This window comes from Tiliqua scincoides, chromosome 2, assembly GCF_035046505.1.
Source record: "Tiliqua scincoides isolate rTilSci1 chromosome 2, rTilSci1.hap2, whole genome shotgun sequence".
Lineage (NCBI taxonomy): Eukaryota > Metazoa > Chordata > Lepidosauria > Squamata > Scincidae > Tiliqua > Tiliqua scincoides.
Window position 1 is genome coordinate 78,270,159 of NC_089822.1, and position 24,604 is coordinate 78,294,762.

The 24,604-nt window shown below is 43.3% G+C and overlaps 1 non-coding gene across 1 annotated transcript; it reads right to left on the reverse strand.

The window, feature by feature from the left end:
- Nucleotides 1–47: 47 nt before the first annotated feature.
- Nucleotides 48–119, reverse strand: TRNAH-GUG (transfer RNA histidin (anticodon GUG)). Its single transcript has one exon. It is a non-coding gene; the product is annotated as a tRNA-His (tRNA).
- Nucleotides 120–24,604: the final 24,485 nt, after the last annotated feature.

The following is a 24,604-nucleotide window of genomic DNA, read 5'->3' on the forward strand; positions in this document are numbered from 1 at the left end:
AACTGAAATGTCGTGCTTTAAAAAAATACAAAACAGAAATTCCTTCCTGCCGTGACTCGGATTCGAACCGAGGTTGCTGCGGCCACAACGCAGAGTACTAACCACTATACGATCACGGCAAGCTATCTGGGAACTGAAGAAACTGGCAGTTTTTTGCCTTCTAGACTGCATGATGACATCTGTATGCTTAACGCCACCTACTGTCCAATAAGCAGAAGTAAAATTTGCTTTATTGTGGCTTCAAAAACCTCATTTTATTTCCCCAGCAATAAGCAAAAGTCTATTTAGTTCTGCAGGAAAGAAGCTTCTACCAAATGACTTTTCTATGGGAAGGAGGGGCAGATGAGATGGGCAGCGCAGTCCTATTCTCCCACCCCCCAACCAGCACAAGACCTCTTCCTTTTAAAGTGTACATGGCTTGTGCAACAAAAATAACTGTTCATAATATCACAAAAACTATAATATACAAAACAGTTTAGAAAATAATTGAGAAGGTTAGGAAGTTTCCCCCATGAGCAGCATTTATAGAAAAATAGGAAACAAAACGCTGATGGTCTTATTGTTCTAGAACAGCCAAAATTCTAAGATCAGAAATGAATGGCTATCAGTGGGCTACTGAATTTGATAATGATCCAAGAAAGAAAAGCAAGCAAAGCAATTTTCTTCCTTTTAATTTTTTTTAATACAGTCAACAATCAACAAAACCTTTATTAGGCATAAACGTTTGATAGGTGAAGACTCTGTACAGAAACCGTAGTTTTTTTAATACTTAAAATTGTTTCATAATAATGTACTATAAATAGACATTAATATAATGCTATAAAAAGCCAGCACTATATCCATTGTTTCCATACCATAGCTTTAAAAAAATTAAAAAACCTTTTTTTTTAAAAAGGGCAGAATTATTATTATTCCAAACTACATGAAACACAGTTGTTGACTGGTGTTGAGTAATTGATACCAGTCTTAGCCTAAGACCTACAGTAAGTATTAATGAGGTATCAGTGCAGTATGTACGATGTTCCCCAAAGTGCCATTTTTTGCAGATCTGATGGTGAATTTCAGTAAGCTGCAGTTGTTTAAAAAAATTCACAAAACCTTCAACCTATTTTCAAAATTGTTTGTGTCCCAATGACAATGAGGACCAGTTTGGTGTGTTTTATCCATAGTCGTGTGACATAAATGGCCAGGTCTTGGTATTCTGTCATTTTTTTCTAGTTCTTTTTCATCAACTCTGGCATCTCCAGAAATTGCAAAATCAATTAGCCCTAGGCCGTTATTAAATGTTATTATTATTATAGAATTCAAGAGACACATGGTCCGAAAGAACACTTTTGAAGAGGGAAACCATGAAGTTTTGTCTGTAGCCTTCTTTCCTTTCTGAGATGTTGAATTGGAAATTTAAAAGGACCAGCACATATTCGTTGAAAATCGGTTTCATTGGTTCACATCTCAGAAGATGCTGCTATTTCTCCCTTCTCCAAGTAGCAAGATGTTCCAAGAGAATTTCCTTTGGATGCAAGAGCTCTTGGGATTTCTAGTAGCTTTGATTTACAAACATACAAGCAAAACATCTACTAATTCTTCCAAACAAGACTTTACAGTCCAAGGATGGTTCAGCTTCATGGTCACATCACAGCTATCTTTGCCTCTACCTGTTTTAAACTGCCAGCTGCTTCAGGTTGTTTCTCTGGCCCTTACCACTACCTGGAAGGTGTCATTACCCAAGTTATGAGGACTGAAGAGTGCAGCAGCTTTCAGAAGCTCCCAATGATAAAGCATTAATGGACCATCCTGCCAGCTATCAACCCAACAAAGGGTGGTCAGTTAATATACTTGGCACTATCCTAAAGTTAATATGTAAAGTCACAAAAAAGGAAATTGTCATTTTTCCTTGTGGATACATATTTAACACTGGAGATGGGTATAATGGGGGGGGAACCCTCAAACAGTATCCATAGGTAGCAACACTGCACCCCATTAATTACATTACCAAAGTATCAGGATCTTTGTAATTACTGCCAAATGATACAGTCTCCCTTCTCAGAGTTCTGATAGTAATGTGTCAGTTGTCCTAATGAAAGTTATAAATAACATTTCAAGGGACAAAATGGGCCCATGTAAAATAAAGAATGATGCAGAATGGATGTCAAACGGTGCCAGGAAACATGCTAAATATGTCACAAAGATTCCAACAGAGCTTTCTTGGTATAACAAAATGGATTTGCACTCATTAGCCAACTGTAATGAAATGAAACTATACCATTTTATTAAAACAAACTATACCCTTCAATTTTCTTTAGTGTAGCATCAATCATGCAAGAGTATCACACATTCCCGCAGCAATTAAGTCTGCTCTGATCACTGCTATATCTTAAGATCACAGCTGAAGGTATAAATTTCACAGCTGGACCTTGTAGAGCAGTCAGACACATTTCACCCAAGTCAATTACAGTCCACAGTTAAGTACGTGGTCTGAGAAGGGCTGTCAGTCATAACATATCACAGGGACGACACTTGGAGGCATCATGCAGCAGGAGATATGTGGAGTTTTGACTACTCTATTTCCTTGGGACTATTATTTAAGGGGGTGAGAGATGAAGACTAATCTAGGCTATACAAAACGCTGTAATGAAATGGATTGCATTTCCCAGTTTTGCTTCCAGAAAAGTACAAGATATCAAAGAGATAAGTACAAAGAAAACATGGGCACCACAGGAGAGGACTGGGTGCAACATTGCTTTGTGATTAAACAAAGGCAAATCAGTAATGAATGATGAGCACTTTAAGGGGCGTCTTCGCCATATAACTCTCCCTCAAACCATTTGTGGAAAATCCTTGACAAACATCTTGGCCGGGATGGCTTTACCATCAAAGTTAAATCTGGTGGCTACCAAAAGCAAGGACTTCTCTCTCATGGCACCTTCCTAATGTCATTCCTAAGCAATTTCCAAGCATGACTGTTCCCTAAACATGTACTAGGCCCATCCACCCCTATCCCTTGGCTTTGCAAAATTGACAGGAAAGGCCTTGTCCACTTTGAAAAATTACAGGAGTGATTGATATCCTTTACCTTCTTTGAGCCCATTTTTTAAAGCTCCTTACATTTCTCATTGTCTGATTTATATTTAAAGCTATATGCAGTTTTATGGCATGTATGCATGAGTAAACAGGTCCTTTAGATTCTCTTTTCTGTGTCTAGGATCCAGTGTTGTTTCTTCTATGCACTCTAAAGACCAGAGGCCAAAATTATTACTCACATACCTTCTGGAGCCTGCAAATCCCATCAGCAGTACACCCACTTTCTCTGATGATTATGGTGCTTGCCTCTCCTTGATGCTACCAGTTGGCTGCCACACAATTGGCTTCTCCTGCCTGTGCACAGGAAATAACAAGAGGGACTTGTAGTTCCTTAGAAAGGAGGAACTTCCTTCCCTTTCTCCATCAGCCAACTGCATTCTCCCAGGTGGCATGGGGAACCTGGAAGAGAGAAGACCTGCCTACTTGGCAGCCAAGTAAACTGGTGACTGAGGTGAAGACATCACACCAGGTCCCCAGGTTGTGAGGTACTGCTGTACCAGCACATAAGCTGAAGCCCAAAGGGTGGGACGAAGCTGTACCATGGGGGGAGGGGATTGGCTTGCATGCATAGGGGTCCTGATCCAGTCATTGCTCCAGGGCCTGACCCAGCCTGAACTGGCCCTGCTTCCAAAGAAACTATGGATCAGAGAACAGCCATAGATCCGTCTGTGGATTACATGTACTTTCATATAAGAAGCAAGCAAAGAATGCTGCCCACTTTTGACCCTGATCTGCCAATGTCAGGCAAGGGCTACTGGTGACCAGAACTGAACCTAGCACTGGAGGATGTGTTCTCCAGCCCAGCAGAGGCCAGTGTCAGGATGAGGTTGGTATTTGAAGCCTACAGTACAGCACATAGGAGGCTCCCTGAAAAGAAAAAGGCACATTGAACCGCACAAAGTAAGTCCTTTTCCACCCTACACCACTGTTCAATGAGGTGTGTGAGTGGAAAGATCCCATAGAGCTGTGGTTTTCAAATTCTCTGGGAGTTTGAAACCCAGAGTAAGTCTTTGCGGGGACAGGGGGGGAGGCAGCAGGGGCAGGGGGAAGGCTGCGACGCGATCCCCAGGATCGTGTCGCTCAGGGGGCTGCAGGGACTGGGATGCACTCACCAGTCCCTGCAGCAGCCATCCCTGTGTGCGGGGAGCCCTGCACGAGCGCCTGCAGGGCGCCCCAGGTCAGGGAAAAGCCCGCACAGGGCTCCCCACACACAGGGACGGCTGCTGCAGGGACTGGTGAGTGCATCCCAGTCCCTGCAGCCCCCTGAGCGACACGATCCTGGGGACTGTACCCCAGTCCCTGCAGCCCTGTCAGAAGGGAAAGCAGAGCGATGCCTCCAGGTGCACCCAAGCCCCTGCAGCCCCCCTGAGCTGCGGGATCCTGGGGATCACGCCGCTGCCTTCCCCCTGCCTCCTGGCTGCCCCCGTCCCTTAAGGGGGCAGAGGGCAGGACCCACAGGTTGGGGCGTCATGACGCCCCAGTTTGAATACCACTGCCATAGAGATATACTATAAGGCTGCAATCTTAGGTACACTTACTTGGGTGTAAGTCAGATTGAACTAAAACAAGACCTTACTTCTAAGTTAAAGAAGCTTTGGATTGCGGCATGACTGCTTGGGAAAGCTGAGGCATGGCTCAGTTGTAAGTCATAACTGTGAACCAACAGTGGGTGGCTACCATGAAGCAGGACAAAAACAAACAGTCACAAGTTTTCAACACTTCCTCTGTGACATCAGACCTGATGTGCCGTGGCAGCACTATTCAACAGACACGCCATGAATAATGTAAAAGTTACATCGAGTTGCACTTAAGGAGAGTGTCTCTTAAGCACAGCTGCTACCTTGTTCAGTGTTAAAGTGATAAAAGCACCTGCCTCGCTTCACTCTTCCTGGAAGAGGACAGATGCCTTTTCAAAGTTCATGTCAGCAAGGGCATCTGTGTTCAAAAAAGCATGGAACCATGGGAGTTCTGCTTTCTCTTCAGTGGTTGGCCTCCATTTTTTTCAATATGACTCACAGAACAATTCTTTGCAGGATTGGGTTGCCAGCCTTAGCGCTTTGCGACAGTGGAGCTTTGTTCTGCTGTCACAAAATGGCTGCCAACAGCATGCAGAGCACTCTGTCAGCAGCCACTTTGCGAGAGGGTAGTAGTGGTCCCACTCAGAACAAGTAAGGCAGCAGTAGGGATGGAGAGTGGGCAAAGCAGGAGCAAAACTGGGCAGCGAGGGGGGAGGAACAAGGGGCAGGGAGGCTGTGGGAGGAGGTGGATCTGGCAGTGATGGTGTGCGCTGGATTCTATCCTTCCCATCAGAGGTCTCCCCAGCCCTTTCTTTCCTCAGACTTGCACCAGCTAAAGAGCTGGAGCAGGTGCAAAGAGACCCATTGCAGAGCAGGAGGCTTACAAAGGGTTTTAAATCTCCTTTCTCCTCTAAAGCCTCAATCCACCCCTGCCCCAGATAAGTCAAATATTTTTACTTAGCTCTGGCAGGCCTCCTGGTCACTCCCCCCCACCAATGGATGCAGTGCGTGCCCCAATGATGGGTGATAGAATTGGGCAGTGAAACACTTAGCCCACTGTCATTGAAAATATTGGAACTTATAAGTGTTTCAACTGGATTGTATCTGCTGGATTGTATCACTTTTTCAGCTCTTTAAATTTGTTTCAAAACCTTTTCCTACAATTTGCAAGTCACTGATGCAATTTTACAGAAGGGAAATTGAAATTACGATATAGTGCCTCGCCCAGGACTCCTTGGAGTGTTCATAACTGATTAACAGTGTTCTCCTATGTATGATTACTCAGAAGTAAGTGCAGCCTAAAGGCCCAATCCTATCAGCCAACAGTTTATGCTATGCAGCTACGCTGTTGGAGCACACCCTGCATGCTGTGGGGCAACCCGACGGCCCAGGAGAGGTAAAATAGTTTTTACTTACCTGCCTGTAGGCTGCTTGGCTGTCATAAGAACAGCCCCACTGGATCAGGCCATAGGCCCATCTAGTCCAGCTTCCTGTATCTCACAGCGGCCCACCAAATGCCCCAGGGAGCACCCCAGATAACAAGAGACCTCATCATGGTGCCCTCCCTTGCATCTGGCATTCTGACATAACCCATTTCTAAAATCAGGAGGTTGCGCATACACATCATGGCTTGTACCCCGTAATGGATTTTTCCTCCAGAAACTTGTCCAATCCACTTTTAAAGGCATCCAGGCCAGTCGCCATCACCACATCCTGTGGCAAGGAGTTCCACAGACCAACCACACGCTGAGTAAAGAAATATTTTCTTTTGTCTGTTCTAACTCTCCCAACACTCAATTTTAGTGGATGTCCCCTGGTTCTGGTGTTATGTGAGAGTGTAAAGAGCATTTCCCTCTCCACTCTGTCCATCCCCTGCATAATTTTGTATGTCTCAATCATGTTCCCCCTCAGGCGCCTTTTTTCTAGGTTGAAGAGGCCCAAACGCAGTAGCCTTTCCTCATAAGGAAGGTGCCCCAGCCCCGTAATCATCTTAGTCGCTCTCTTTTGCACCTTTTCCATTTCCACTATGTCTTTTTTGAGATGCGGTGACCGGAACTGGACACAATACTCCAGGTGTGGCCTTATCATAGATTTGTACAACGGCATTATAATATTAGCCATTTTGTTCTCAATACCGTTCCTAATTATCCCAAGCATAGAATGGTTCTATGCAAGCATAGAATCCCAAGCATAAAATGGTCAATGGTTCTCTTCGGACCTTTGCCAGCTCTTCAGCTGGCATTCCAAGGAGTCTCAGGGGAATGTCAGGACAGTAAAACAGAGATAGGAACTTGGTGTGCACTAGTGCTACCAAGATCCACTCCCTCCTGCCCATGAACTACCCCCACCTGCCCTACTTTCTGCACCACTCCTCAACCAAACCCACTGTGAACCATTTCCACTGCCACCACACCTAGTCCAATGCTGCATCTTAGACCCACTGGTACGCATGCAGGACTTCTGGCCATTTGTGCCAGCAGTTCCAAGGTGCACGACAGAGGCATGACTTTCACGCTGCTCTAACAGGACTTATGGCAGCAAATAATGTAATCCGCTGCTGTAGACCCTACAAAGGATTGGGTCATAAGACTTGTACCAGTCCCCCAATCTGGTCCTCCGTCATGTGACACACCAGTCACACACCATATCAAATGATAATATAGTAAGTGACACATACCAAACCTTAAGTAAACTTCACTGCACAACTGCTTTTAACTTCCATTTGCCATGCAAAAATTCATGATCATGCCAAGGAGTGTTATCCTTGTCACACACATAATTTCTATATATCTATAACTTCACACACTATAATTTCCAGACATATGAATACAGTTATTATAGAACCAGTCCCACATGTCTGTGCGTGCAGGGGAAGTGTAGGACACCAAGGAAAAAAATTTCAGCATGACAAACAAATGTGCAAGGCCACCTAAATTTTACTCATGGCCTGGTGCTCAGGGTCTAGGAGAGGGAGGTACAGGGGGTAATTTGTACCCGGGCCCAGGGTCAGGAAGGGGGCCCAGGAGCCAAAGGAGGGGGCCCAGAAAGTTCCTGGGATCTGACATTTTCCTATCTCACCCGAACCTGCTGCCTGCGCATGATGCTGGGGCACAACCATGTACATACAGTGTTAACTGCTGCTGTAAGCCATACACACTGGGCTCAGGAATGCATCCATGACCCTCCTGAACACTGTGTCAAATATGGGAGGAAACTGGCTTGCTACAGTAGCTCTTTGACTTGTGGATCCCATAACCATGAAATAGTGTATAGAAGCTCAGGAACCCAGGTGTAGGGCTACTGCTGATCCAGAAGTTCATTTTGGTCCATTCTAGGGTGAGCCTAAATATAATGATGCTAATTTTCTGCAATCGATTTTCTATATTTCAAAGATTTTAGAGAGACTTGGGAGTGTGTTTGGTTTTCCATATTTATCTAGCTGCCAGTGCTGCATGATCACGTAGACCTGGGCTCTGCATCACGAAGCCTAGTAAACCTGCGCTCCAAAGACTATTGTGGCTGTCAGCACCCTCCCCTTACTGTATTTTGCCTCCTGTTCTGCCTGCCCCCATTGCCCCCCTCCCTTTTGGGAAGAGGCCCAGAAGAAACTTTGTACCCCCTGATAAAATTCCTCTCACAGGCCCTGCTGGTGCTTATATAATCTGTCATCTCAGAATGAAAAACGCTCTGAGTGATTTCATCTCAGATTTTCAAACATATTGAATTAGTTAATAAAGGAATGAAACAAATTTAAGACAGGAAAAGAGTCCATTGATAAACTAGGCAACATCTGTCTTGTCATCTGTCTTCTCAACAGAAGTGATCATATAACACCACAGCCATTATTTTGGGTAAACAGAGTTGGCCAGATGTACAGTTTAACACATTGACCTCAGAGAGTGAACAATGCAGTGAAAATGCATATATGGCCTGGGATTGTTGATTTGGTATAACAATCCTGAATTAACAACCAAAAGTATTCTCAATCATATAAATATGATATACATTGTATTTGCATTCAGTTTAAATTCATAGTTTGCCAAGGTTCAGGGCATCTAATAACAAACATCACAATCTTAGATTTTCTTTAAGCTCCACTGTAGCTCACTCATATTTAGAGGAGTTCCATTAAAAAAAAAATGATAGCTATTTATTTTTTGGGAAAACAAGATTAGGTAGTTCCACAAGTCAATCAGATATAACATAACAAACCAGCTGGCATTATATACTAGCTCAAGATGTCACAAAAAATTGCTGAGTTAGAGAAAGTAAAATCACATAGGTCTATGAAGCCTATCATATACCACGTGGCAAATAGAAGTTATGTAATGACATTTGTCACAATGACATTCTGAGTTTGAGACAGGACCAAACAATTCAAAAATAAGCTATACATGGAGAAAAGTTTGATAGGGTACCAAAGAAACTCCCCTTCCAAAAGGGGCATGTCGTAATTGATGAAAAGTAAAAAGAAACTTAATCATATCTGCTCATACATAGTATTAGTTTCATTTTACAGATAAGGGATTAAGAGCCCAATCCTGGGCTCAACTGTTGCAAACGTGCCATAGGGCACGTTTGCGAGGCCTAATGCCAGACCAGTGCCCGTGCCAGCCCAGTGCTGGCTGGCACTGGACTAGCACTGGGCAGGAGCCCAGCCTCCGCCGCTCAGCAGTCGCACAGAGATAAGGTAAGGTTGGAGAGACTGAGAACTGGTTGGAGGCCAGGAAGCAGAGAGTGGGTGTCAATGGGCAATTTTCACAATGGAGAGAGGTGAAAAGCGGTGTGCCCCAAGGATCTGTCCTGGGACTGGTGCTTTTCAACCTCTTCATAAATGACCTGGAGACAGGGTTGAGCAGTGAGGTGTCTAAGTTTGCAGACGACACCAAACTTTTCCGAGTGGTGAAGACCAGAAGTGATTGTGAGGAGCTCCAGAAGGATCTCTCCAGACTGGCAGAATGGGCAGCAAAATGGCAGATGCGCTTCAATGTCAGTAAGTGTAAAGTCATGCACATTGGGGCAAAAAAATCAAAACTTTAGATATAGGCTGATGGGTTCTGAGCTGTCTGTGACAGATCAGGAGAGAGATCTTGGGGTGGTGGTGGACAGGTCAATGAAAGTGTCGACCCAATGTGCGGCGGCAGTGAGGAAGGCCAATTCTATGCTTGGGATCATTAGGAAGGGTATTGAGAACAAAATGGCTAATATTATAATGCCGTTGTACAAATCTATGGTAAGGCCACACCTGGAGTATTGTGTCCAGTTCTGGTCGCCGCATCTCAAAAAAGACATAGTGGAAATGGAAAAGGTGCAAAAGAGAGCAACTAAGATGATTACGGGGCTGGGGCACCTTTCTTATGAGGAAAGGCTTCGGCATTTGGGCCTCTTCAGCCTAGAAAAGAGACGCCTGAGGGGGGACATGATTGAGACATACAAAATTATGCAGGGGATGGACAGAGTGGAGAGGGAGATGCTCTTTACACTCTCACATAACACCAGAACCAGGGGACATCCACTAAAATTGAGTGTTGGGAGAGTTAGAACAGACAAAAGAAAATATTTCTTTACTCAGCGTGTGGTTGGTCTGTGGAACTCCTTGCCACAGGATGTGGTGATGGCGTCTAGCCTGGACGCCTTTAAAAGGAGATTGGACAAGTTTCTGGAGGAAAAATCCATTACGGGTTACAAGCCATGATGTGCATGTACAACCTCCTGATGTTAGAAATGGGCTATGTCAGAATGTCAGATGCAAGGGAGGGCACCAGAATGAGGTCTCTTGTTATCTGGTGTGCTCCCTGGGGCATTTGGTAGGCCGCTGTGAAGCTGGATTAGATGGGCCTATGGCCTGATCCAGTGGGGCTGTTCTTATGTTCTTATGGGCAGGAGCCCAGCCTCCACTGCTCAGCAGTCGCACAGAGGTAAGGTAAGGTAAGGTAAGTGGAGGAAGAGGGGAGCTGGGGAGGAGGTGTGCCGGGGCGAGGGAGGGAGGTGGGTCCGGTGGATCTCCACTCTGCCAGATCCAGAGTGTTCGTGCGGGGCTCAGTGCCCTACACGAACACTCTTCCCTCACTGCCAACCTTTCGGTCGGCAGTGTAGCGAGTAGCCCCATTGCGGGACTACTTCCCTTACACGAGAGAAGGGGACAAAAGTCTCCTCCCGAGGTGCTGCTCGCAGCTGCCATGGGCATGCTGGATGCGGTGGCAGCCGTTTGCGGTGCCGCCACAGCCGCGTACCACAGGTACGCAGGATTGGGCTGTAAATCTGGGCAATAAGGTCTAATCCAGAGGCACTCAACATGCCAATGGTGGAATTAAAATCTGAATTCAGGCATTCCTAGTTCACGTCTCAATGCCACCTGCACAAACCACACTGGATCTTTTTGTTACAACGTTTGTTTTTGGTGTGCTATAATTAAAAGTTCTAAAGCAAACAAGAAACAGGACAGGAGTGTATTAGTCTTGATGATACAGCTCATGCATAAAATGACCAGGAAAGTAATGATTTTTGTTTTCATTAACAGCAAATACAGTAAATACTGATTATTGACATTTTTCCCCCTTACTGTCCTGTTTGGCACTCTTCCATATCTTTTAAACATTAGAGCCAAACCATACTATTAATACACACTATTTTTCATATCTATGAAGATACTTGAATAATATAATTTGTCCAAGTGATATCTAGTACTGTGTGATGCCATTCACATCCTCTTATTTTGCAGATGTTAAAAGTTTTCATTCTCTTTAAGAGCCACCATATCCTTGCAACCTCGCTACTATATTTTCCCGTTTTTGACTTCTCCTACCCAGGTCTTGCACTACATGTTATGGGGAGGTGCAAGAGCATCACTGTTTCTCAACTTTCCTGATAATGTGTCACTGTGTTGTTGTATTGGCATTCATCCATGCCGCTTTTGCTTCATTGGGTGTCATTGTGGGGGTGGGGAAGCACTCATGTGATGACATCACACCACATAGGTTTTCACACATTCCTTGGGAGAGGTAGATTAGTAGCACCCATTTGTCTCCCTCTAACATATAAGTTGGGCCTATTTTGAAGAGAAAAAGGATTTAGCTGCTCCATCCCCCATTTCTTGATCTTGTTACCTACTTTACTCTGAACCTTTATGTTGGTTTTTAATGTTGTATGAAGATCAAGCAACACTTAACCTACCAATACTACATACAAAGGATTTATCCACAAGTGCGCTATGAGGTTCCTTTAATACTTTGCAGCAACATAAGTGCTTACCTCCTAATAGGTTTTTCGCTTAAGATCTAATCATCCACTCTTGAATTAAGATGCTTGAATGAAGCCGACTCATTTGGAACTAAGCACTTTAATGTCAGCAGAGACATATGGTATTGAGACTGAATTACAAAGGATCTCTTCTGAGCCATCTATTATGGAAGAAGGACTAAGAGCCCCGCATTATTATTAGTTTACTCATTTTTTTGTGAGCAAATAATTGAGAGTAAGACCTTCTTAAGAAAGTGGAAATAGTCTAATAATTGCAAGCTGGGACATTAATGCATTCCCTATTCATTGATTTAACTTCACCCTATTGAAATGTATGCCTCATATTCATCTGAAAATACCAATTTAAAAAAAGGGGGGAAATACTATATTTAAAACAATTATTTTAAAAGACGCAGTCCATCAAACTAAGTTAATGCCTCTTGGCTCCTGTTAAGTGCTTTGAACACTAATTGTCCAAAATCTGAAGTGCCCTCCTATGGTTCTTAGTTTACTAATAATATATAAATGCTCTTTCTTTCAGAAAGGGTCAGTGACAAAAGCATGCCATCCGCAGATATAATCTGAAGTGAATGCAGGCTTCTCTCATGCCAGTCTGAAGTCACCCAAAGCCAGCATACCAGTACCCAGATCCTAAATGCATTAATTACATATAATGTGTTCAGCATTAACAATGTTATAAGAACAACCAGGGTGCATTTAATATAATTTTGCTAGCATAAACAAAACCAGGTCTGTAGAAGACTGAAATGAAATTAATCATGGTGGTTTGGGGCTTTGTAAAATTCAAAACCAGATCAGATCAACATATATTTATTCAGTTTTTCTCCTAAAACACTGGGTTAAAAAAAAACAGCTTCCTTTAGATCAGTGATTCTCAAACTTTTTGGTCTCTGGAGCCCTTTACACTCCTAAACAGAGTATCCAGGAGCCCCACTGGCAAATGCACAGAGCCTTGGCAAATCTAGTAAAACCCCCTTTGGGCAGTAATCCAATGCACACTTAAATGGGGGACATCCTCACTGAGTAAAGGGAGACTCACAGGTAGGCCCTTCTTATCTTTGGGTTCGGAACCCATTGATTTGACTCACTGCAGGTTCTGAACCTGCAGTGAAAGTCCCCACTTGACCTCCCAGACCTGACTGGAAGCATTTTCCAGTCATATCTGGGAGACTTTCTAAGACCCAGGGAGGCCATGCGCAGCTTCTCTGGGCCTCAGAATACTTCCAGACATGACCGAAAGCTGCTTTGTTTGCATCCAGGGGTCAGATGAGGGCCCAGATGAGCAGATTTGGTTATCTGTGAGTTTTGGTGACCGCAGGAGTTCCAGGTGCAGGACCTCTGTGGATGCCGAAAGCCAACCGTATTTCTGAGTAACAAAGATTCAGATCAGGCTGCAGGACACTAAGGGCCAAATCCTATCCAGCTTTCTAGTGCCGGTGCAGCTGTGCCAATGGGGCGTGCTCTGCAGCCTGTGGTGGGGAGGCAGTCACAGAGGCCCCCTCAAGTTATGGAGACATTTGTTCCCTTACCTTGGGGCTGCATTGCAGCTGCACCGGTGCTAGAAAGTTGGATAGGATTGGGCTCTAAACCATAATAGGTCTATACTGAACAGGACTGACCAAAAAACATTGTTCTGTTGCATGTTCTGTTGTTCTGTTGCATGTCATACAGGATCTATAGGATTTCTACCCCCTTGGATACAGTAATATCACCAATAAAAGATTAAAAATAGCACAATAGTCACTGTTTATAAATATTTCTAAGCTATACAGAAATAAAATAAATAAATAGCCACATAAAATGAAAACAACAGTTATAAAAGAAATTATCTCCTACATCTAAGGTTTAGGATTTTATATCATTCTTAAAACAACCTGGCTATTACATTATGCTGTCTAAAACAGAGGTGTCAAACATAAGGCCCATGGGCCAAATGTGGCCCCTGGAAGCAATTTATCTAGCCCCTGGTATAGTTGGGCTCTCCCAGCTTGATAATTGGGCTCTCTCGTATCTTGACAATATGAACAAGATTTTCTCTTCTGTCATTTGCAGCTAATGAGTTTCTAGGTGTGAATGAAGTGCTTATTTCTGGCCATCATCTACTTAATGATGTCACTTCCAGCCCTCAGCAGGCACCATAAATACTAACTTCAGCCCCTCTGTATGAAACGAGTTTGGCATTCCTGGTTTAAAACATCAAAGTCTATACAAAAGAAGAACATTCAATTGTCATGCCTTTTAACATCTCAGGATTAGCCATAAAGGATATGCTACATAGAGAGGAGCTCATTATAAGATCACACTGTCTTTTGTAATCTGTAAAACAATCAAAATACAACTTTGTTCATTTTGTTTGGGGTAAAAAAAAATTATAGAAAAAAATTACCGTCAAACTACAGCTGTCTTATGCAGTGATGATAAATCGCCACTTGAGGGAGCCTAAGCTTCTTTTGTCTTTTGCTTCTCACCTACATAGAGAAAGCCAATCCTGTGTGATCAACTAAATTGTGTTCCCCTTCCATGATGGGATTCCAGATGTGTTTGCACTGCAGGGACACTCAGCTGGAATTCTGTGGAGGGATGAGTTGCAGGGAGGAATCTGGAGGGAAAAACAGCCAGCAAGGACATGCGTTGGGTACCCATCTCTTGTTTCACTACACAAAATTGCAGCCTTCCCAAACTGCTTTTCTTCAAAAGCCCATCAAGGTATCATTATGGTCATTCTATGCAACATATTGTTTGCATCTGAAATACAATCCTGGGGGTTCAAGAAAAATCTATCTTCTTATCCCAGACCACAACATGTTTCCAAAAGATCATACAAAGAACTGGTAGATATAACAGAATTGATAGTGAGACTATAATGAGCTCCAAGCTACTTTTTCTTTTCCTTTTTACTTCTATAATGACATTTTTAGTTCATTTGGTCTCTTGTAAACCCATAAACCATTATTTTTCTTAGTGGCAGGTCTATTAACATGTTGAAAAAAAACACTATAAGCTACACTAAGCTCATAGGATGGAGCAGGATATACGTATATTGAATGAATAATAATTATTGTTGCAAACTGTCCTAGTGACCTCTGTGGGAGCAGAAGAGCAGGATAAAGCCAGACTGGCACCTGAAGATGTGCCCACATTTCTCTCATTTTCTAGAGCATGTGTACACCCCACCCTATACCTTCTCCTTCCTGCTCCACTGTCCTGTCTCTTCATCAAACAGGTGGGCACAAGGGGATGCTGGAAGCAGAAGAGAATTTTGCTCCCAGAACCCTGAAGCCTAGTTTAAGAAAGTAGCTGCACAGTGAGTGACAAAAGGACAGCATCAGTGGGAGGGGGGGAAGAGGTGTCCAGCAGTGTTCCAACTGCTGCCACTCTTGACAAGTGGGTCACCCAAAGCATGGGTACTGGAGCAATCATCTTGGTTCATCCTGTGCTGGGAATGGCTCTGTACAGTCTGCCACCCAGGTCTCTCTCCATTATTCTCCCCACCCAGGCTTTTCTTTTCTTCCCTGCCTCACTTTCTGGGAGCACAACTTCCCAACAAGGCAGCGGGGATGAGGATAAGAAGGAAATGTCTGTATGAGACACACGAGTGCTTACTCCTTCCCACCTGCCAAAGAGAAGGATGGCCAGCAGCAGAACTTTCTGAAGTTGAAGGCCCCTGGGAAGTGTCCCAGCAGAACTACCTGCTGGTGCTGCCCCTGGTAATAAGTTAAATAGCACCAGCCTTCCAATTTCAGTTTCGTTCTGTTGTTTAATCAATTATCACCCCATAAGGGGGCCTGTCTTTTTATTCCTTGACTGTTAAGTTTACTCATACTTACATTGGTATGAATGCCCACCACCTCTGTTTGTCATCTGAGGCTCTCTTCTGTATATTTATTGATTTATTTTTTACATTTTTATACTGTCCTTCCTCAAAAGAGCTCAAGGTGGTGTACACAGATCCTTCTCTCCTTTCTGTGCTCACAATAATCCTGGCACAGCGTGGAACAGGGGTCAGGATTGCTACTGGTATTGTGCAACAACTTGATGGATGTACCAGTATTACCTTATTCCAGAAACCCACTGATGACTACACATGGTTCCAGGTTCCACCTGGAACACACCACACAATCCATTGTCTATAGTCAGACTCAGTGTTAAAACTGCATGTTGACAGAACTCACACCTAAAGAATTTACAACAGGCATTCAAGTGAAAAGAACATATAAACAAGGTCTGATACTCAAGAAAAACCCACCACAGAACAAACCAGAAGAGAAAATGGCAGAATATCACTGGTTGTCACCTACAGCTGTCATCTAAAAACAGTCCAAAACATCATTAATAACCTACGATCCATCCTACATGATGATATTTCTCTCTTACATGCTTTGGATGGTAGGACTATCCTTGTTTCAAGAAAAATCTTTAAAAGTTACTTGCAAGCAACAGCAACCTACACAACAAAGAAACATACATAATAGGAACTCAGCTGAGCATATCAGATGCCAGCAGAATATAATAATATCAGCCATGCCACCAACAGCTCATTCCTCTTCTTATCCTCTAACAGTGTTTCTTAAAATGTGGGTCAGGACCCACTAGGTGAGTCACAAGCCAATTCTTGGTGGGTCCCCATTCATTTCAATATTTATTTTTAATATATCAGACTTGATGCTACCACGGTATGTGACTGCATTTGGGGAAGTGTTACAGACCTGCACTTTTAACAGGCTACTATGTATGCTTTAAACAATGATAGTAAATGGGACTTGCTCCTGGGTAAGTGTGGGTAGGAGTGCAGCCTAGGATTGTGAAAAATTTTCCTGCTTGATGATGGCACTTCTGGTGGGTCCCAATAGATTCTCATTCTAAAAAGTGGGTCTTGGTGTTAAAAGTTTGAGAACCACTGCTCTATGATAATGCTGTCTCTTGCCAATAGTGCCCTTTGGCTGTCCACACAGGGTAAAATTTTAGTCTCTGCAGGAAAGAATCACTGAATTATACTGTAATCATCAAGACGTTTGAGTCTATTTGTTCATTCTTGAATTGGAACAATAGTTTCCAGCCATATTGTATATGCATTAGCATGTGCCTGTGTGTTAGCACATTGCATTAGAGAGGTTAGGAGACTTTGTTACAGGTTGTGCCTCATATCCATGTGGGTTCCATTCCGGAACCCCCAATGGATAAAAAAATCAGTGGATACCAAATCAGTGGAAAAGTAGCTTTAAAGACCCACTTCCAGGTTTCTTGCTTCTCTATTGTCGCCCCAGAATGCATTGGTATATAGACACTATTCTGCATTCAGCCACTAGATGGGGTGAATAATGGAATCAAGTGGAATGAAATTATAATTATTTAACAGCTTAAAGGTGGGAAATTGAATTTTGGTGCTTTTTTTCCTTTTTATAAGGCAAACCTCAGTAACAGCGGTAAATCAAATCAGTTGATACCAAATCAACTGTATTAGCAATTACTGCTATTGTAAATTGTCATTTTGCTTATCTTATACATTTTAACTTCGCAGACTATAGGGGTTTTAAATAACCTCACAGAATTCTGAACAGATATGATCCTCATTACTCTCCTCTTCAAATTTCTTTTAACTACCATTTTTTGATAGATTAAAATTAAATGCGATCTACTTTTACTTTTCTGGACAATTTTCCACTTACATGTGTTGACTTTGATAGCTGGGGTCATTGCAGGGCCACCTCCTCTATAGTCTGCTCTGTGATGGGCAGCCCAGTTCTATCCTTCACCAGTCCCTAGCATGCAGCACCACTGACAGAGTGCATGCTGCATGCTATGAAGGCAGGGGGCAGTGATCAGACAGCCAGTGAGAAGTAAGCATATTTTTTTTTCAGTTTAAAATTTTTTTACTTAAGTTTTACTTTAAAAAATTTTTTAACTAAGTACAAAACTTTACTTTTTTATTGTCACTGGGTAGGTCGCCTGTTCTGGCTCTTTGCTAGTATCCAGCATTGGACTCAGTGCTGTGCTCTCTCTGTGCATGAACTTGCGCTCTGAGGCGCCCCAAGACTCAACACATGCACTAGAGGGTCTCCCTGAGACTCTTTTCAGGAGTGTAAAGGGCTTCAGAGCCTGAAGAGTTTAGAACCACTGCTCTAGGATGTTTTAATTTCTTGAACTTTGTGCTCTCTTTCACATAAAGATAATCTCAAGCACCCCCACCATGTATCATTTCCTGTCTTTTCTATAAATTTGAAAGTGTTGTATCCCACTGATTCTCACTGTCACAAACAATTTCTGACATGTCTACTATGCTCATGTTCTCTTTTAATACCAAGCACTCCAATTCTCCCATCTTGACATTGGAATATTAGAATATAATACCTACATATAAGACGTCCCTCTAAAAATTTCCTCTTGGTGTGTGGTAACAGCATCCAGCCACTGGGGAATGCCTGGCCAGCAGCATGGAATGATTCAAATCAAAGTAATTTAAAGCACCGGGAAAGAAAGGAACCAACTTGAACCAGCTTACAAACTGCTCAGGTGCAATTACAATTAAAATATGTATGTTCACAAGTTAATAAACCTTTTATACTACCCAAGAATTTAAGAAAAAAAACCATTGTCCATGCAATGTGTTTTTCCAATGTGTCCAAAACACATGTGTTTTTCGCTGTACAATTTAAGAAAGAAATTTAAATCTGCGGCTGCTCAGCTTGCCTCTATGGTCGGGCCAGCTCTTGTTCTGACATGCTGAATTATGAGTGATTCTTCATTCTGCTAGAGTTTACCCTAGACCAGTGGTTCTCAAACTTCCAGGGAGATTTACTCCCAGGGCAAATCTTTGTGGGGGGGGGGCAGGGGCAGCAAAGCGATCCCCAGGATCGTGCCCTTGCAGGGGGAGGGGGGTTATTTTTTCACAAACCATACGTGGTCCAGGGGGTGCGGGAAGCCCAGCACAGCGCTTGTAGGGCTCTCCGTGGCTTGTAAACAGTGAAAGTTCCAAGCGTGATTAAACCAGAAGTGGAATTTCTGGTTTCGTTGTGCTTGGAACTTTCACTTTAAAAGCTGCAGAGAGCCCTGCAAGCGCTCCAAAGGGCTCCCCATACCCCCTGGACCCTGGGAGCATGTATGGTTTGTGAAAAAATAGCCCCCCTCCCCCCGCAGGGGCACGATCCTGGGGATCGCTTTGCTGCTTCCCCCCTGCTGCTGCCCCTTAAAGGGAATGGGGCATCTTTACACAAACTGGTGGGTTGCAACCCACCAGTTTGAGAACCACTGCCCTAGTGGTTGGACTGACTTGACAGATAGCAACTGCTTTCTTCTTTCCTGTTTTCAGGAGATGCTGGAAAAATGCTGCAGATGTATGCATAGCTGAGCTCTCCAGAAGAGCAAGACCCAGAAATATCTTCATATGTGTGTGTGTGTTTTCCCCCTCAAAACTTCTCTATGCAGATGATTAGATTCAAATTAACAATCATAAAATGTTTTCTTATTACAGTCTCCCTCACTGTTGTCAAATAGGGTTGACCATGTGCAGATATGCTGGGTAGAAAAACAGGGAACAGGACAAGTAAGAGGGATGCCCAAGATATGCAGAAATATCATGGCTTATACACACGCAGGTGGCAGTGTTCAAGTGAAGGCCTGCCATTTGCTTTCTTCCAGTCACAGGGGAGGGAGGGAATTACCTATTGAGGTTTCATAATTTCGTGATGTTTGAAAAACAACTAAGAAGCATTCATTATAATAATAATGTCCAGAGACAAGAGGGGGGAAAAAACAGTTTGAAGGCTTACAGTGTACTGCTGTGTAGGTTTACTCAGAAGTAGGTTCCACTATATTCAGTAGAAAGTGTGTATGCAATTGCAGCTTCAAAGCCTGATGCTATCCAATTTTCCAGCGCTGATGCAGCAGATGCACTGAATCCTGTGGTGGGGGAGCAGTTATGGAAGCCTCCTGAAGAAAAGGGAAAGTTTGTTATCCCCAAGACTGCATTGAAGTTGCATCAGTGCTGGAAAATGGGATAGGATTGGGACCTTAATGAGCTTATGTGTGTGCATGAGGGGACAACATTTCAACATAATGATTCCTAATTGCAAAATAATATTCTCACATCAACTCCAGTGTCCCTGAGTTTATTGGGGGTTTTTTCTTACTACATAAGGTATGAAAACAAAGTTGGATGAATATGGGATAAAAAGGTTTCAATTAGCTATTCATCTCAACCTGTTACATAATAAGATCCGTTTATACTATGAAATAAAGCCGCCTGGAGTGATTTAATCAAACGTGGTGTAGTAATTTAAGCCAGACAGTAGTACATGTGAAGATATTTGCTTGTTAACCTTTCTCTGAGTAAACAAAGCTTTAACAGCTTGTGTGACAGGGATCAGACATCTCCATTTCGTGGCGTGCCTTATTCTCTGAATAGTTTACTGCACAAGCAGGAGACACCGCATAAACAATATCCCTTTACTGACATGTGTTGATCTATGTATCAAAGCATACATGACCCACAAAAAAATTTACCAACTATTATTCCATACAAGATTATTTGTGACTTTGTACAACATGGACACTTACAAACTAACCACCCTCATGATGTATGCTTTGGTTTATTCATTCATGCCAATTTTGAGAGTTCTTTTAATGTTAACTTCCTTAACATAGTTTTTTAGAAAGAAAGAGACAATTGTTGGGATGCCCCCAGTTAAATCAAGAAGCCCACAACATAGCCCAAAATAGCTGTATTTAACTGTGAGATACAAATCTTCTTACTTGGGCTTCATAAGACTCAGTTTCCTCAGTAGCTAGGTTTTTAAACATGCAAGCTTTTAGCTTTAGCTGCCTTGAAAAAGTAGTACAGGTGCATAAAGCAGTTTTATTTCTTGTTTACATTCCACCTATCACAGAATCAGCAATGAATAGCACACTAATAGTTAGTGTTCAGGAAAGAGCGCACATAGTTAAATTAAAACTATCTGTTTTCACTGCCACATAAAGTAAGAGCTTTTCCAATCATTTGATCACCTTTCAAGATGCACACCATGAATACAATGCAAATAAAGGAGGATCTGCTCATCTCATCTCTTTTGGCGGACAGCCTGCTCACACCTTGAAAAGATGTCAATGGTTTCTTTTTCATGGTGTTTTTGGTGCAATCTGAAATACATTTTATACCCTGTGTAATCAAACCCAGTTAAGACTTAGAATTAAAATGTCTTCATTTTAAGGCAGGGAGGGAGTGTAACAGGACAGGGAGATGGCAGAATGGGCCCAGGAGGGGGTGGGATTGGTGACACTGCCACATGCTGTATCCTATCCCCCTTCCTGGGCCTGATCCACTTGCACAGATTAATTCGGACGTGTGCCAGCAATATTGCTGGCGCAAATTCCAGTAGACCCATTGCATATGGTGGGGCTTACCCTGCGACAAGGGGACAAATGTCCCCATACCCTAACCAGGCTTTCTGCCTGCTAAACTTCCCTATGGAATGCAATGTAGCCCACACCAGCACCACTGAATTGGTGCAGGCAAGTTTAGGTAGGATTGGGCTGTAATTGTCTTTTGTTGTCTACATTCTGATTATAATGTCTCCACTGCTTAAAAGTTAATTGAAAAATCATCTTCGCCAAAAACATTAAACATGGTGATATTGCTGCCTTCCCCCCCCCCCCAATAACAGAGTTCCAACTTACAACTTGCCATCCTGTGTGAAAAACCAGGAAAACCTTTCAAGCAAAAAAGAGAGGAATTTCAGATCCTTCCGCACCACCATGCTGATTCCCTAGGGAAAATGCTATTCATGCATACTGCACAAAAGAAGCTTCAAGAAACAAAGGTATTATTCACTCCGGCTGCTGTATCATATGCCCTTAGTTAAGGTATCGATTGAGTTGTGAGCAAGCTATGCTGCGATGAAATCAGAAGAGTTTATTATTATTATTTGCACTAATGCTTTCTTATCAGCATGCCAGACAGGATGTAATTATCTTGTCTTTTGTTTGCAGTACAACAGCACAAGTGTATGGTGATTGTGTGCATACATGTGCATGAACCACACTTTCCACCCTGAAACACTGGTGTGAACAGGTCTTGTGACGTTCGCTTTTGAAAGGGGAACAGATAAGCTTAACTTTTATGTATTAATGGCACTGACTAGCTGATTTGCTGGAGCAGGGGCTATTCTTGTGGAAGCATCATGGAGTTTGTCCCAAGATATCAACTTCTCTCTCTCTCTCTTTCTCTTTTAACACAAAGGAAGATCTATGCAAATAGAATGCTGGAGTTCTTTCATCAACATGAAAAAATTCTTATGGGGCGTGCTGCATTTCAATCCTAAACACATTTTCCTGGGAGTAATTCCCATTGAACGCAATGGTACTTATTTCTGAGTGGACATAAATAACCGTGTGCAGTAAAACAGCTTAACTCATACTCATTGTATGAGTCAAAACAGATGAGATGCTAACTCTGCCACTTTTGCTTTAGTTTTTTAATCTCAACTACAGAAGCACGGGAGAGTCCGCTCAGAACTGCAAAAGCCTCGCATGGCCTTTAGAGAAGGTTGTTTACCAAATTAAGATTCAGAGGCAGTTTTCTTAGGGCAGTGGTTCTCAGCCACTTCCAGATTGCACCACCACTGAGAAAAAAAGGGAGTCTTCCCACTGACCAGGGGGTCATGCAGGCCCTCTAGAGGGTGTGGGGGTGCAGCCTCTCAGAACGGCTCTCTGATGTGATTGCGACCCATATCCGGTTTGTGTCGTGAAACTGGAAGTGTGTCACAATCTCACCAGGAAGCCATTCTGAGCACAGGGAGGCCCCCAGAGGGGGCCATGGCCCTCAGCATCTTCCAGAGGGTCAGTGCAAACCCCATGAAAAGTAGGAAACCCTCTTTTTTCTCAATGGTAAAGCAATCTGGAAGTGCAGTCGCTGCCATGTTTTCACCCCCCCCTTCACAGCCCGCTAAGACTGAGTGGTTCCCCAACCTTTGTGTAAAGGTTGGGAACCACTACCTTAGGGACAAATTACATGTGACAAGACAGGTGACATGTGGCCCTGTGTTTTAGATGAACTTTCTTTCTTGGTCAATGTCACATGGGGCATAAGATGGGGTACAACTGCAGTGATGTGGGGGGCTTTAGGACTTCACCCCTTCCACAGTTCCAATCCCAATTCCATTGGTGTTTTTTTCCCCCCCATTAAAAGTGGTTTGTGGGGGGCTGCAATCAGGACTGAAACTGCAACAGGGACAAAGTTCTAAAGGATACTCCGCTAAAGTCAGGGCCAGCCCATCCATGACTCATCTCAGGCATCAGATTGGTTGGGAGATTTGCCAATCTCTGTCCACCTACTTGCCACCACTGCTCCTCCTTCTCCTTCCATTCCTTGGCTTGGAAAAGAACGACGGGGACAGAGATGAGGGGGAATGTGGAAGGAAGGAAAGTGCTGAGCTATGAGAGTGCAAGGAGTAGATTGGCTAAAACATAATTAGGTAAGGGAGGACAGCACTTGGCTTGGTGCCTCAGGCATAAGGAGGTCTTTGGCCGGACCTGGCTACAGTTTTGTCCTGTTGTGTAGTTGCTACTATGCAATATATGTTTAAAAAGAAAAAAGGAAGAAAAACAAAGGCTACATTGTGCATTTGCTATAATGTGCAGTTTGACCCTTAGGCTAGCTATCCTAGATTGATCATTCCTACCCATGCAAACACAGTAGTTAAAAACTATATCTTATTGACTGCTTTATATCACTTACAAATCACTGTGTTTCTCTTTGGGTCAGACTAGATTCAAAGTTCTATATATTCTGGTTTGTCTTCTTTGGACATTGGAGAGGACCCTTTTAGGGGTGCCTCTGCCTATGGAGGTGGCAAGGATTAGAGCCTTCTGATTAGTATTACCTGTGCTCTTTTCATTGTTTGCTGCTGGTTTACTACTTTTTCAAGAAGGCAAGCAAGCAAGCTAAACTGGGTCACGGTATGGCTGCAGAGTAAACTGGAAAGTAAGGTTCAAAACATTAGAATTATCATAGCGGATCAGACCAATGATAGGATCAGGATAATGTCTTGGATATATCATTATCCTGTCTCTGGCACTTCCCGGTGCTTTACAGACATAATTCCATTGCATTATCATGCACCTAAGCTGTACATCAGTGTAACAAGGCGGGTTTTGCATTTTCACATAGCACAAAGGGCAGGCGGTGCGGTCTGGAGGTTGATTTGTGGCCTTGCCTGAAAATGCTAAGCAGATCGGTTGCTTGGATGGGAGACCGAGGCTACTATAAGAGCAGAAGAGTGGAGTGTGAAAGACTCAGCTGGCAAAAATGCAAATGGGTAACATCCTTGAAAAGCCAGCCTGAAGTTTGGTTTGCAGCTGCCTGTGAGAACCTGGAAAATGCAAAAGCCGGCAGCAAGGATGACGACTGCACTGAGAAATGGAAGCTCTAGGGGAGACTGTCTCCTACAGTAATACTTGAAAAATGGATTTATGTTCAGCCTGCCTATGTAAATCACCTTGAGCCAATTAAGAAAGGCAGCAAATAAATAAATAAACAGCATTTCTTACAATGCTGTTCATTAACCTAAACCAGCATTTGCCAAACTATGGCCCAAGGGCCGGATCCGGCACAACGGAATAGTGCTCCCCATCTGAGCAGTGCTTACCATTCCGCTGTGCTGCTGCCGATCTTGCCAGTCAGTCTGTACAGATCGATGCCCTGGGCAGTCGCATCTACACAGAAATTCAAGCACAAATCCTGCTGGGGCAATGGG